This window comes from Triturus cristatus, chromosome 8 (genome assembly GCF_964204655.1).
Source record: "Triturus cristatus chromosome 8, aTriCri1.1, whole genome shotgun sequence".
Classification (NCBI taxonomy): domain Eukaryota; kingdom Metazoa; phylum Chordata; class Amphibia; order Caudata; family Salamandridae; genus Triturus; species Triturus cristatus.
The window spans coordinates 871248454-871264560 of NC_140591.1; positions in this window are offsets into that span (position 1 = coordinate 871248454).

The following is a 16107-nucleotide window of genomic DNA, read 5'->3' on the forward strand; positions in this document are numbered from 1 at the left end:
CAATAAAAACTCCCTACCACCTGTCTGGCGTCGACAGTGGCATAAAGTCACCGTAGAGGAATTGCAAAAGGAATGGAAGCAGCCCATTCCCACAGAGACAGATAGTATAGAGACCGTTTTAACCAAATTCAACAATTCCCTCAAAGAAGCAATTGAGAAAATAGCACCTCTAAAATTACACAAACAATACCCTGCCACCAAACAGGAAACATGGTATACTGAGGAGCTTAGAACAGAAAAACAAAAATGTAGGAGGTTGGAAAAGAAGTGGAGAAAAACACGAACCGAAGAAAACAAGAAAGCACATCATGAGGCCCAGACTAAATATTACAAAAACATCAAACTTGCTCGGAGGAATAGCCTCTCTCAACAACTCGCAGAAGCGGGAAATCGATCCAAGGAATTATTTAAAATTCTTCAGGAGTTTGTAAAACCTACCGCATGCAAAAGCCCTGATGACTTTTCCCAACAATTATGCGATGAAATCTCCTTGTTCTTTGAAAATAAAATCAATTTGATTTACGACAAAATTTTATTGGTCTCCAATCAAAATAGTAATAACTCTCTCTCCCCTTCCATCCTGCCCACACGGAGTAAAACCACACTTACGATATTCCCAGCAGTCAATGACTCAGATCTCACCTCCCTTATGAGCCATATAAAATCTGGATCCCCAGATGATTTTTTATCAGCTAAAATAACTGCCTCCCTGCAAAATCTGCTTAGGCCCCATATTCAAACACTGATCAACCATTCTCTTAGGGAAGGATCTGTGCCCACAGATTGGAAAAAAGCAGTGGTGAACCCAATCCGAAAGAACGCAGCAATTCCATGGACCGACCTTTCCAACCTCCGACCCATCTCCCTCCTACCCCTTCTCAGCAAGATGACCGAGAGACACGTAAACACTCACTTGTCCAAATACATCGAGGCAGCGGAGGGCCTAGACTTCTCTCAATCTGGATTTAGGCCCAATCACAGCACAGAATCTGCCCTCCTCTCAGTGACTGATAACATCAAGATGTCACTGGATGGAGGAAACTCAATGATTCTAGTGCTGTTAGACTTATCCGCTGCCTTCGACACTGTGTCTCATGAGATACTTCTCGATCGTCTGAGGGAGAGGGGAATAGAAGGTGTGGCTCTTTCTTGGCTGGAAAGCTTTCTTTCGGATCGCCAACAAGAGGTAAGATTGGGCTCCCACCATTCTATCTCAAGGGAGCTCACCAAGGGAGTGCCACAGGGCTCATGCCTAAGCCCCACACTCTTCAACGTGTATGTGGCCCCGTTGGCGGATATTGTAAGATCTCATGGGTTCACCCCTGTGTCGTACGCTGACGACACTCAGCTTTTGTTCCCGTTTAAAACCTGATGCCCGCAATACAAAAATCTTTTGCGGACGGAATGAGGGCAATATCTTACTGGATGGCCACTAATCGCCTCCAGTGTAATGTAGGCAAGACTGAGGTAATGCTGTTTGGGGAGGTCCCCGGTTTGGTGGCCCCCGGATTTAGGACCAACCCCAAGCCCCAAACAGATTGTCAAAAATCTTGGTGTGCGCTTAGACAAATCACTTCTGTTTAAAGAGCACACAAATCAAGTAGCAGGTTCCTGCTTCCAGGTCATTGGACTGCTACGACGAGTCTTCCCATTTCTATCAGATTCTTATAGGAAGACTCTCGTCCAGGCCTTGGTTATAAGTAGACTGGACTACTGTAATGGCTTGCTGGTCTCGGCAAATGAGGGACAACTACAGAGACTACAGGTGGTCCAGAACACTGCTGCGAGACTAGTTCTCAACGCCCAGCCAAGGTCTGCATCACTCCCCCTCTTGACAAAACTCCACTGGTTGCCAATTAGACAGTGTGTAAAATTTTAAATCTGCTGCACTATTCACAGATGTTTGTTTGGCAATGGACCTAAATATTTAAAAGAAATATTCAAACCCTACAAACCCAGTCGTACCCTGCGCTCCAGCAGTCAGCAACAACTCCAGGTTCCTAGGATAAAAAAAGCTAGGCAGGTAGGGCGAGCCCTGTCCTACAAAGGCCCCATCCTTTGGAACTCACTGCCCCCTGCTCTCAAAAATATTATCAATTTTCAATCCTTCAAGAAGTCCCTGAAAACGTTTTTATTTGTCGCCTGTTAGGTTTCTCCCCCCTTCATTTCTTTGTTTAGTATAAGATCCTGGCTCCTGGGTAAAGCGTAAGCGCGGAGATACCCTTTCGGGGGTTGACTTCCAGCACTATACAAGAGTACAAATAAATAAATACATATGCAACAGCATTTTTGGTGTCGGAAACCGACCGATCGGCCGTTTCTGACCGCCAAAATGCTTAATACATGTGGCCCAATGTTGATAAATCAGGTGTAAAAGCGCCAACATTGTGAAATACCCCCAAATGTAAGATATTGGATATCTGGAACAAATAATACCTGTTGAATACAAATTGCTGCTCAATATGCAATGTTTGTTGTATGATACAAATGTTAATAAACAAAGTTTTAAAATAAAAATTCTGCTCAACAGTGCCCTTCCCTGCATGAAACCCATACTTGATATCAGACAAGAAATTCGGTTCCTGAGACCACTTGGTTAATCTATTCAGAATGACCCTACCCATAATTTTAACTTCGATATCTATTAAGCTGATGGATCTATAACAGGATGGGTCACTCCTATTCCCCTTCGTATAAACTGGTACAATCACAAAGTGCCGCCAAGACTCGAATAGTGCAAAACCAATGGCAACATTACGATACTGTGTAAAGAGGGGGGCCCATAAGTCCACGCTGGCTTTAGGTCACTTGGGATCTCATTCGCCCCAGGAGTCTTGCCCCTTGGTAGCAATTGTATTGCATCTGTGATCTCTTCCCACTGCAACAATATTTTAGCGGTCTGATCCATGGGAGAAGATCCACCAGCGAACACTCCCCCTGCTATGATGCTGAGAAATGGTCTTCCCATGACTGAGCCCGGACCACAGTCGCCAGGTCTGTCCCCTTACCCTCTCTGAAAAAAAGATGATAAATCCCTTTCCAAAACAAAAGTACCATCCTTTCTGGTACTTGCCATAAGTAAATCTTCCTATATCTCTGTCTGTAGTTCCTTCTTCCTATGGATGATTACGGCTTTATATGCGGCCCTGCAAAGTGGAACTTTGCTCCTGTCTCATGAGATTATTTTTAACTGGGCTAAAAGTGCTTTGCGTGCCCTGTTGCAGGCACTATCAAACCAGCTACAAGGTAACAAAGAACCCAGCTTTGCCGGTTTTAAGAGGGCAGTGTTAATATAACTGCCAATATTATTGTATGCAGATAAAATTCTGTAATCAGCGGCCTTTGTATCCGAGCAGATTTGGATTTCAGAGGTACAGGATCTAACCAGATTCTTTAAAACCAACCCGGGGACAGTTTTTCTTACCTATATCTATGTCCCTGGTCCGTGGTCTTCACCTCATAATAAGATGCTGCTTTCTCAGTTATCCACTGAAAACTAGCAGCCAGGGGGGTATTCCCGAAAACTGAAAAGGATGAGTTAGAGACAAAATACTTTTTTTGGTGCTCCCCCACCTGCCTGGACGCTACGCTGCTGAACGGGGGCAGGCTGCAGACTCCTACACCCACGGGACTGCGAGGACCACGGAGCACTGCGCTCCTTTGATTGTGCTCACCTGGCTCCTCTTCCCGTTCACGCCCCTGACTCCGCCCCAAGCTTAAAATCTGCACAGGGCCAAGCGCGCTAGCGGTACGCGCGCGGTACGAAGCTCGGGGCGAAGACCGGGCTAAGAGCGGGCCGTTTGTGGCCGTTCGTGGACGGAGGCGGACGGGACAGGCCAGTATCCTTATTTGGAGCTAGCGCTCATACAATATAAATCTTAGTCCTATATTAGATTACGTGCCTCGGTATCGACATCCACATCTTGCTTGCTGAACATAGGGATGTCGTCCCTGATGTCAGGCATGAAGTTAGTGCTGGATAGCACTGGGGGTTGTGTTTCGGGAACTTTGGATAATTTTATTACTAGAGCTGCCCGGGTCCTTGAGCACGAAATAGTTTTAACCGAAAAAAGATTGTCTTTGGAATTGTCTGCTAAAAGATCATCTTTGGGCAGCCTCATGACAGTTTCTTCCCCTGATTTTAGGTTACCCCAACCTATTCCTGACCATCCTGATAGCACTGAGCCAGGTTTAGAGGCTTGCTCAGCAACTGGTTTACCGGATAACTCTCCAGTTACTACTAATGTCTCTGCTCTTCCTGGTTTGCCCTCAACTGCTTTAGATACCCATCTACAGCCCCCTACTGTCTCGACAGGCACTATTAATTCGACACTGGGTGCCATGCCACAGTCAACCCAGGGGACGAACACACGTAGGGGAGTGCACTTCAAGGGTAAACGTGTTAAAGACATCAAAATGTCCAAAATCTCTAATCCCTGTCTTGCTTCCCACCCTCCCACGTCACACAACACCCCTGTCGTTGATGTGAGTCCCGTGTCCTCCCATTTCCCTGCATCTTTGTCTATCTCATCCTCCTCGTCCGCTGATCATGTTGAGCCCTTGGAACAGTTACTCAAGTCCTTTTTTCTACCATTATATGAGAAAGTCAATCGACTCTCCCATTCACTTGAAAAACTAGAGGCTATGATGCATACCAACCTGGCTATAACAGAGAAGCACTCTGCGTCTCTACCGACATCCGGGACCACACTAACTCCTGATACAGCTGCTGTGGTTGAGGTCGCCCCTAATGGCACTATTCCAACGATTGGAGCTGTCTCCGATCTACCAGCCCCCAAAGCCCTCATCACGAACATCCCTCACCAGCCACCTTGCACTACTTCCCACCACACTACAGACAGTAATATAAACGTCAATAGAAACAATCCCACCATTAGGCATTCTATCGTTGAGGGTGCTGGTTCTCTACCAAAACTTCCTCGTATCAACCTCCCGCCTGAGTCCCATCCATATACTGCCATTCTGGTGGGTGTGCCAAGTCTCCCGCAGGATAAGACCGAGTCTCACTGTGAGCTAAAAAATAAGGTCATTTACTGGTTAAACCGTAATAGGCCATTGCCAGCCTCATCCTGCGCAGAAATCCTGACTGTTCGCAGGGTGTGTTGGCTGGGTAGCGGGGTTAAGAGAGTAGAAGGGGACTGTGTGCTTGTTAACTTCAGAGACCCTAGGGTGGTGAGTTATCTATGTTCCCATTCTAACACCACGGGTGCCTCTGTAATTTTTGCCACGGATCTGTCATACTTTTATCCCCCCGCTCCATTTTCTCAGTTTAATGCTTGGCCATCTGGTTGGGAGAGGGTAACTAGAGGACCTCGCAGAGTGCAGGGTTTGGACTTTCACCTTTCTCTATTCAATTCATATGCCCTGCTGAGTAATTTGGATGGGGTTGATTGACCATTTTTCATCCCCCGCCGGGTGGGCCTTGAATTAGGGGCCCCTGGTGGCCCTGTTCTTCATAGGCCCTTCGGCCGGGGTAAGCCTGAAAGTAACTACACGGACTCGGGGCCTCCACCCCCTAGCTTTTCTTGTGTCTCTCAACCTGTCCTCCCTAACAAGCCCCACGTTCTATCTGCAGATTTGGAGAGTTTCCACACCCCCCCCGTTATGTGCACCTACCATCACTAACCCCATATGTACTGAACTGGTTCTTGATGTTGGTGAGTTGCCCACAGTCCCTCCTTTTTCTGCACGTATCGTCCCCTGCACCCCTGTGATTAAGACTGTGGTTTCTGATAGCGTTGAATCTCTTTCTGTGGTTACGACCTCTTCTCGTACCCCAATGCCCTTGGTTTCCCCTTGTTCCCTTGTCCTTACCTTGGCTTCTTGGAACATCGCGGGGCTTCGCAGTAAACTAACCAATGAGGACTGGTCTGCCTGGGTATCTTCTCATGATATCCTGGCTTTCCAGGAAACATGGGCTGTCGATCCTATTTATTATCCTGGGTATGTGAATTTTTACAAGGGGGCTATCAGTAACCAAAGGGGCCGCCCCCCCGGAGGTCTCTGGCAAACCCTGAAGTATAGCTTAATTGAAACGCCCATTGACAATCCCGATCTCTTGATTATTTCCCTGCATTGCACTGATGAACCCCCAACCTTGTTAATAAACGTATATAACAGGGGTCTTCCAGGAGGTCGTGGAACTAACACTTTCTTACAACTGGATGAGTTTCTGGTGACCGTTGACCCTAGCACCAATGTCGTAATTGTAGGTGATCTCAACTGTTGTTTTGAGCCATTGTATCCCGAATGCGACTCCTTGACCATGGAAGTTGATATCATTTTGAATATTCCTCCCCTTGCCCTCCCACCCATCAAACGATGGAGTGAATCCGCTCTTCAGTGGACGAGTCTATGCATGGAACGTGGAATTAGGGCAGCAAATGGACGAACCCTTTCTGATATGTCTGGTAATGCGACCTTTTCCGATGGTCGAGGCCGCAGTAGCCGAATTGACTACGCCCTAATAAAAGTGGAGTACTGGCACACCTTGGGCGATATGATGGTCTGTGAGCGTATAGAGAGTGACCACAACCCCCTGGTTCTGACACTCCTGCTCTCTCCTCAGCTCAAAAGCGCTCAATCTGAGATATCGACTGCTAATGCCATCTTAACCAATAATCATCGTAGAGTGCGCTGGGAAAAGGTAGCCCTTGATAGTGCATTACTCCCTGAGATTAGTCTTAAAGTCTCTTCAGCGTTGGTAGATTTACAGTCCCTCAGGCTCGAAAACGGTGACGTTGTCGACTCCACAAATATACACATTAATCTATTCTCGGCCCTAAAGTCCCTTTTTTCTAAATCTCGTAGGGCCACGACATCCAAGATTCCCAAACAAAGCTCCTGGTATAATAAGAACTGCCGAGATTCTTATAACAATCTGAAAGCAGCTATTGTTACCAAGGATCAGGCCATTATTAGATCTGCGAGAAAACTCTACACTAGGGCCAAAGTCCAGGCGAAGCGTGACTGGGATAACGACCACTGGAGTGATCTATTGGCAGCCAGTAAACTAAGGAATCTAACCCTGTTTTGGCATACCTTGAAGTGGGGTAATACATCTAACTCACAGGTCCCCTCCAATAATGTCTCTCCGGACAACTGGGTATCCCATTACGAATCCCAGTTTTCTGATGCTAACTTGGCTGTTATACCTACTCAACCAATACGTTGGGACTCGACTACGCCTTCTAACCTTGAGTTTGACATCGAAGAGGTTAAGATGGCATTATCGAAGGTTCCTAGTGGTAAGGCACCAGGTATCGATTGTGTCCCTGCGGACCTCTTTAAATCCGATCCTGGTAACTGGGCCCCTTACATCGCCATTTTGGCTAATGCACTAGTTAAGGGGGCTTCCATCCCTGACTCATGGAAGGGCGAAGAGATCCTGCCCATCTTTAAAAAAGGCGACCGCTCGTGCCCGGGCAACTATCGCCCCATTAGTCTTATTGACTCTGTCCAAAAAATTGTTGCAAGAATGATTTTGGCAAGGATCCAGCTATGGGCCGAGCAGGATGATATTATCTCGCCCTTACAGGCTGGTTTTAGATCCTGCATTAGTACCATTGATCAGGCATTTAAATTCCAACTAATTGTCTGGAAAACGGTTTATCTATGCAGTGGTACAATTTATGCAGCTTTCGTAGACCTTCGGTCTGTATTCGACTTAGTCAATAGGACCAAACTTTGGGGCGAATTAGTGGAGCTCGGGCTGTCCCCGGATCTCTTAAACATCATAATCAGGTTACATGAAAATAATTTCGCCCAAGTTCAATGGGGTAACCAAGGGCAGGTTACTGATAAATTTAATGTTAACAGAGGTGTCAGACAAGGGTGCGTCCTTACACCTACTTTATTTTTATTATTTATCAATAGAGTTGTCCAATATTTCTCAAATAAACCTACGGATGCCCCTATGTTAGGCGGTTCCAAAATACCGCTCCTTATGTTTGCTGATGACACCCTACTCCTTTCACAAACCTTGTCCGGGCTGCAGTCGGCTTTGAATGTATTTTCTACTTTCTGTTCCGACTTTGACCTGTCAGTTAACATCTCAAAAACCAAATATATGGTCTTTAACAAAGGGAAACCTGTGAAGGGCCAGGTGTCCATGAACAATGACGTTTTGGAACGTACAAATGTCATGACCTATTTGGGTGTTGTATTTGAAAATAAGTTGAACTGGAGGCCCCAAATTGATGTTCTTTCTCTTAAATTTGCCCAATTATCGGGCAGTTTGATCAAGGAACAAAAACAATCCCAGTCGAAAATGATAGGTCCCCCTATCAAAATCTTCGAAGCTAGGATCACTTCAGCAATCTTGTATGGCGCTGAACTCTGGGGTTTCGCTGATCTTTCTCCCCTGGTCAAAGCTCAAAGCAAATTTTTTAGAAAGTTAACGGGACTCCCCAGCTCAACCCCAGTGAAGCCGCTTTTGTTAGACCTCGGATGTCATTCCTTTGACGACATCGCCAGGTTTAAACCTCTGGCTTTCTGGAGGAGATTATGGACAGTCCCTGAACTGGGTCCATATGCTAAAGCATTTATGGATGTTCGCTGCATTTTGGGGGCGGGTGACATCCCCTGGTGTAAGCATGTTAGATTACTATTGGACTCTATGGGTTTAGGTATATTGTGGACCGACCCAGCTAACAACTCTTTTCCTCCTAAAAAATGCTTTAAAACCCTCTACTGGTCAATGATTTCCCAAAAACATATCTTATCTGCTTCCCCTGAGTCATTGTCTGGCAGGTTTTTTGGATATAAACAAGCCCCAGTTTTTGAAGAATATTGGGACACCATCACCAGGCCTAGTGATAGGAAACTTTACCACCAATTCAGGGTAGGTTCTTTACCTACCAATTCATTCACAAAAAAATGGAAGGGTGGTTCACGTGATACCTGTAGTTGGTGTTCCGATTGTGTCGACTCAGTTGGTCACATATTTTTTGTCTGCCCGGCATACGCTGCACCTCGGGCCAAATGGCTTAAACCTTTATGTCAAAATATGGGTACCCGGCAGGGTTTTGTTGCCCTTAACATTTTGCGTTTCGACACCAGCGAAAGCGTTGTAATCGCTGTGGCTAAATTCCTAGGCTGGGTCTGGATCATCCGAAATAGGAATTAATAGTTTACTTGAGTGATGTTGTGATTGTCATCTTCACTTCTGTGTTTTAAGGTTTATGTCTTTTCTTCTGTTTTAGCTTGAATTGTATTTTTAATTATGATTGTAAAACGTCTTTCATGATGAAATTTTATCGAAATAAAGACCAAATGAAATGAAATGACAAAATATAAACCCACAGATACATAAAAATAGTCAATAAAGACCCACATCCAGAACCCTTGAAGGTGGGAGTAACTTTGTCCTTACACAGGCTCTCCCACCTCAGAAGGGGAACCAAATTATGGGGTCTATTAGTATGGAGGGCAGAGGCACCACCGCGGTGCTGGCGGTGTGCGGGAAAATGTTTTTTTACGCACGCCAGCAGCGGTTCTCACATCTGCCATATTAGTATGGCCAAACATAACCCATTTCCCGTCTGCCACGGTGCGACGCGAGCCGTCATCAAAGTGCGCCCGCCACTGCGGCGATGGGAGCCAATGGAGACTCACCACCGTGCGGAATGACGTCCCGACCGCCGTAAAAATCAGGATGCCCCAACCAGCCAGTCGCAACGCAGCGGAGAAACCGCCCAACCAGAGATGGCGAAAGCATGACAGCAGAGTGTGAAACCAGAGTCCCGGGCCATTCCACCCGGTCTTGACCGCAATGGACCCAGCTCAACACGTCTTCCCGGCGCTGTACCTGATACATTACCAGCAACTCATGGACCGTCGCGGACAACACCACAGGTACATAATAACACAATCCTGCACACAACCACAATACACAACTCATGGGCAAATATAGGGTTCCTGTCCAAACCAGACACCCTGGTGGGGACAGGAACACATCCACAAGTGTACCCACACATGTCCTACCTGTCACTAAATCACCCCTCTGCTTCCAGGTCACCCATCTACCGCGATCATGAAGTTATGTCACTGTCACGTCACCGCAGCGGTGGAGATGCGGGAAAACATGCGCACAATGCAGAAGGCAGGGCCAGCGCCAGGCATGGGCGGTGCACAAAGACCACAGGGCCACACCTCCACCCTCCACACACTGGCCCCCCAACATGAAGGGACATGCCTTGTGCCCCTCCTGTGTTTCCCCATGCAAAACAGCAAGCCAGGTGAACCCACACCCTGCACAACACACCAAACAACTAGGGAGAGAGCCACAGCACGAGTGGATGCAGAGGAACACACAGCCCAGAAGCACAGGCCCAGGGCAACACCACACACATGGCAGGAAAACTGATTCCAAGCACAAAATGAACACACACAGATACTGAACAATCACTCTACTGGACACACAGCCTGCCAAGTCACACAGACATACCCCACACTGACACACAGCCTCATACACAGACCACATGCCAGCAGCAATGGAGCACAACATATAGGAAAGCTAAAGTGAGGTGCACACAAATGGAAGGTCAAAGAGAATACCACCAAGCATGTGTACATCACATGCAAGAAAAGGAACATATAACAACACCCTCAGCCCATCAAATCACATTTGGCTGGCACAGTGAGTGAAGTCAAACCACAGTCACCTCAGTGCAACGACTCAGGGAGACAGCAATGAGACCCATGTATAGGCACAGGGATGAAAGGAAGTTCCTGAAGTCAAACTGTGAACAGCCACACATATGTATCCAACTATTTGAGAGGAGTATGTCAGCAGCACTACACACAGGGCCCATTGACACACTCCGTGACTGTCAAACACAAGTAGGAATCTTCACACATACCCCCATCACACCTGCAGCACACAACACCAGTGTCAGACACACAGAAGGGTGTCAAGAATGTCCAGTCAATACACAGAAAAACAATCCCACTCCCTGGGGGTATCCACAAACATCACACACACACAGGGATGCCAAAACCAATGTCTTCACAAAAACAACTGCCAAACACATAACTCAACAAAAACACACACAGAACCACAACAAGACCAGACATGACTTGTGCAGCCAAACTGTGGAAAGGCGATGGGAGCACAGACAGAACAGGAGTGCACAACCTCATCAGTCAGGAACAATGCACAGACAACATACCACAACACAGACAAGAAGTACACCATCACAAAACAAACATGGACACAACCTGGGAGAAATGGGCCTACAATGACACACAGACAGACATACCACAACTCCCATCAAGTCAATATGATGTCACAGTGTACCACATGCCTGCACATGCACACGAATGACATGAGACAGCTCAAATATGAGAGGAGAAAACACAAAGGACGCATCTAACACAAGCACAGGAACTAGAATGGACCTAAGTTCATGTGACAGACACACAAGTAAGGCACACCACACTGGCAACACACATCTGAATGAAACACACCACACCAACAAAACACACACACACTGACATGCAAATAGAACACCACACACAATGCATCTGTCAGCTGCAAGAGACAACACAGCCCAAACACTGCACACAGCCACATCAAACACACAACAGATGCGCATGCCAATAAATCACATAGCAAACACAGCACGACATCAGGGGATGCACACCAGGCAAGTACAAGGCAACATACACTCACAGCACTGCATGCACGACAAGCAGTGTGTGCACACAAAATATACCTGTCCCACACAGATATGAGTGACACACCATGAACACCCACAACAGCAATCAAAATAGCACAATGACAACATCACACTCTGGAACTCAAGCAGTATCTCAGCAAACACACATACACCTAACCCAACACCCACAGATGCACAAGTCTGGGACACCAAAGTGGAAACAACCTGACCGGAGGACTGTGCAGCACAAACATTTGAACTGCATATGAGCAGCCATGACTGCTGAACAGTACAAGGAAATCACATATAATCAATTGGGAAAATGTCCTGAGTGGCACATTGCTCCTGTGCAAAGATCTGCACCACAAAGCACAGCGTCACACATGAACTGATGGGGAGGCGCACACACAGGGAAGACAAGGAGACAGCTGACATGAAAGTGAAATGGTGTGTACCTCAGTATTGGACATGGCAGGAGTGTACCATACATAAATAAATGGAGTGGAGACTCACAATGGGTAGGCATCTGAAGCACAGATAGGGGATGGTATGACATCACACACTACATGCCATACTAGAGTCAATAAAGCCCCATGTGACAGCATTGCATGAGAAAATCACACCCACAATGTCAGTGTGGTTGAGCAGGGATGCGCAGTGACCACAAACAGCATCAAGACACATGGATGATCAACAAAACACAACACTGACTTGCCAGTCACATACTCTGCATACTCTCAATTGGCAAAAACAACAAGTAGGAGCTGGCCAGAACTGCAAGAACACATCAACACACCGCACAGTGCACAACATACAACACACATATGTGCACACAATCACAAGCACAGCTCTGAACAATCCCACAAACAGGCACTCCACTCCTGGGTGACACATGTGTGTAGTTGACATTGCAGGGGCACACAAACATAAACACTCCCGACAAATTCACCCCTTCACACTGCACACTTCTTGACCACCCAAGTGCACACATTGAATGCAAGCCAAGTGACTAGGATGACGGATCATCACAAGATGACTAGACACCTACACTGCTGGGCACACATAAAGTAAGAACACACATACATGATGACCCTGGCCAGCCTGCCTGCGATCCTGTGGATAGAATCCCACTATGTGCTGGCAGTGCCCCCAAACCTGACATGTGTACAATATAGCTAACAGGAACAAAGAATGATAATGATAACAGTATTTAATCTAAAACCACCCACAAGTATCAGAGTCAGGAAGAACTGAAGTCAATGTCACCCCTGTAAAAAACAAGAAAAAGTGAGACAAGCCATTGGCAATGTTGAAGTGGCATACAGAGCATGTGGCACAGTAAACCATATGCACACAGCAAAAACTGTATTCAGTAAGGACACTGACAAAACAGACAACAGGAGCAACTGTCTTTATTCACATATTGCACAGATAGCCACCAATATTAGACAAGAGCAAGGCCAGTGGCCAGCACAAAGTGCAGAGTATGTCAATGAGAAGCTGCACAGGGAATGGTTTAACACAGCAAGGAGCAACAAGGCCAGTGGCCAGTTCAAGGTGCAGAGTATGTCCATGAGAACCTGCACAGGGAAGGGGAAAACAGCAAGACCAGTGGCCAGGCCAAGGTGCAGAGTAAGTACATGAGAAGCTGCACAGGGAATAGTTTAACACAGCAAGGAGCTGGGAGCTGGCTGTGTGTCGGGGACAGTTGGAGCACTTGACCGGGAAGAGAGAGGGCCAGCTGAGGTAGAGGCATCAGTGGCTTGGGAATGCTGGAGGGCTGCTTGGACCAGGTGGTGTAGTGGCACATGGAGGTGGAGTCATGCTGATGTGAGACTCAGTGTGGGTGAGAGATTGTGGAGGGGTGTCTTTCCACTTCTTGGGGACACTAAATGGCTTCCCTGTCTTGGGATTAATGGGAAGTGGAGTAGACACAACAGGTACACTCACCACCAAAGCTGCATCAGGTGCAGACGGTGGCCCTCCCTCTGGGGACGTGCTGGATCCAGCGGTACACTTGGCCTGCCCTTGCCTTTGCCCCTGCATCCCCTGTTTACCAGGTGTTACCCCTACAGGGCCCTCCTTTCACTGCTTCACTGGGCTTTGGATGGGAGTCGAGGTTGTCAGTGAATCTGCCTTGGAGCTCTCCTTATGTGTACTCTTAGCAGGCACAGCCTTCTCAGTGGGCACGGAAACTGTCTGCTTGTCTTTGCGAGACGCTTTTGGGACTGGAGATTCCTTGTCAGGGGATGCCTCTGAGGCATGTGACCCTGAGGTCTGCTTCTTGGCTTTGTGGCCCTTGGTGTCGCCTGACGGGCTTTTGTCTTTGCGCTCTGGGGTGGCTTTAGTTTTCTGTGGAGATGGTGTCTGCGCCCTGGACCACTTGGGCTGCTTCTGCTGTGTGCTGCGTGTGCTGTATCTTGCCCTTGATGTCTGTGGTGCGTGGTCAGTATCATCAGATGTGGTCACTCGCAGGGGGGTGGACAAAGGGACTGGAGCTGTACTCTGAGATTGTGCCAGTTGAAGGGCTGCCATCACTGCGGAGGACAAAGACTGGACAGTCCGGTGTAGCCCACCCATGTCTGAATGTATGCCCTCCATGAAAGCAACCACCTGTGCCAACCTTTTGCCGTGGTTTATGAAGACATTGAGGAGAGCTGGCACAAAAGGTCCACAGACTCAACACTGATGGCAGCAGGGGAGGCAGAGGCAGGGGCAGCGGTGTCTGGAGTGAAGGACACTCTTCCCTTCTTACTGGTGCGAACACGGGCAGAAACAGTGGAAGTAGGTGGGAGGGTGGGCACTGTACGCTGTGTGGTGGAAGAGAAGGCAGAGTCCCCGTTCCCTGTGCCCGCCAACATGGATGCGTCACCGCGGGCGTCAGATGACGTTGAGCTTTGCGTCTCTGCCTGTGATTCGTCCATCAAACTCCTGTCCCCCTCCGAGGCGCTGGTCACATCTGTGTTACTGTGCTCCTGTGCAGCTGTTGTGCTTGATGCCTCACCACTGGTGTCCATCCCCTGTCCCTCTGTGCCCACGGGAGATGCTGCATGAGAGAGAGAGAGATGTAGGGTCAGTTCAATGGCAGCAACAGAACAAACAAATGCAAGCAAAGCATCACTGAAGATGAAGAAATCGACACGTTGCACACCACCCTGTGCAATAACATTGCGCAACCTCAATTTTTAACTCGAACAGTACGTGTAAACAAGAAAACCATGCATAAGTGAGCCATGTGATGACCACACAACACAATATCCTGCCGGTGGCTCCGTTCAACCGGACACACAAATAGCTAAGATCAGACCTAGGGCCCTGATGGGGGCAAGGATGAAACCTACAAAATGTTGCCACTGTCAGATCTGGATGGAGCAGAAGGGGACATAACAGATACAGACTCCAACATGACATTCCACAATGTCCATGAGCCCATGCCATCAACCATGTTGCACTTTGGGGCACAACTACTGTTGCAAATTGGCGTCAGATGTCTAAGCCTCTCAGATCTGAGGTCAGACAATGCATGCATTGATGAAAGCACACTCAGATTGGGCACACTGCTGTTCCCTTCCATGTGATTTCCCAGACTACCCCAATGCAGACGATACCTGAAGACCACGTCTCAGAATGCTATGTAAATATCCAGGACTCGTATTACATTAGAAAGTGCAGGTAGGGCAAATGGATGAGAGCTGCACCCAGCACAGAGGCCACTTACAAGCCACTGCATCACACTACCAACATCACATAGCCCTGCGCTGGCCCACGCTGTGTACACATGCAGCCACTCGCAGCCAAAGTCACCCTTCCCAGAATACTCACCCTAGTCTACTGCTGATGTTTCTTCAATCATGCATCCAGCTCAGGCTATTTCACGGCCAAGATGCGGGCCATTAGTGGTGTCATGCTGAGCAGTGCCAACCTGCCAGTCCGAGGGAGCAGCCCCAGTGTCACCTCCGCCACGTTCTTGCTCAGCCAGCAGATGTCATCCCACCTCTTGTGGCAGTGAGTGCGCCGATGGTTTGAGACACCCAGAGCCCGCACCTTGCTTGCACTGCCCTCCACATGGCCTTATGCTGGTGTACTTTGAGCTGCAGGCATGGGAGACAAGAGGGGGAAAACATCAGTGACACAGTGTGATGTACCAAAATCTCTCAGGACAGTAGCATGATACTGACTCATTCAAAATCCACAGATCTGTCTAACAAAGACAAGAATGCATCTCACATGGTACATCATCATGGGAGAACCACACGTAAATGCATGCAGGTGTGAGGGTGGACACAGTACCTGCCCATCTCATACACATGCAGGTGGCCAGCACAGAAAGCCATGTGTAGTCTGCCCACATCTACTGTCCATTTTTGAGGTAGAGCAAGGCATACATTACATATCAACATATATTTGGGGGTAGACTCACTGTGTC